The following is a 485-nucleotide window of genomic DNA, read 5'->3' as shown; positions in this document are numbered from 1 at the left end:
GGCGAAACGGCGCGACACATGAGCAGCGGAAGTGCGTCGCTAACGATCCTGTTGGTTTAAGTAACGAGGGAAGCAACACCCTCCCGTGACCCCGGGGCTTTACCCCCACCCGAAACCCCGGAAGGAAACCCCATTGTGGGCAGTTTAGCGCCAGCGTGGATGGAAAAAAGGGGGGGGAGAGGGGGAAAAGGGGGGGGGGAGGGGAGGGGTGTGGGAAGGGAAAAGGGGGATGGGGGGTGGGTGAGGGGGGAGGGAGGGTTAGGGGGGGAAAAAGGGTAGGGGGGGGTGGGGTGGGGGAGGGGGGGGGTTGTAGAGGGGGGAGGGAGGGGGAGGGGGTGGGTGGGGGGGGGGGGGAGAAGGGGAAAAGGGGGGGGGGGCGGGGGAAAGGGGGGGGGGCGTTGGTGGTGGGGGGGGGGGGGCGTGGGGAGGAAGAGAAAAATTTGGAAAATTTGGGGAGGGATTGGGGAGGGGAAATAGGGGAAAAA

The sequence above is a fragment of the Penaeus monodon genome, chromosome 33 (assembly GCF_015228065.2).
Source record: "Penaeus monodon isolate SGIC_2016 chromosome 33, NSTDA_Pmon_1, whole genome shotgun sequence".
Classification (NCBI taxonomy): domain Eukaryota; kingdom Metazoa; phylum Arthropoda; class Malacostraca; order Decapoda; family Penaeidae; genus Penaeus; species Penaeus monodon.
The sequence above is the reverse complement of the archived record's forward strand: the minus strand, read 5'-3'. Positions refer to the sequence as shown.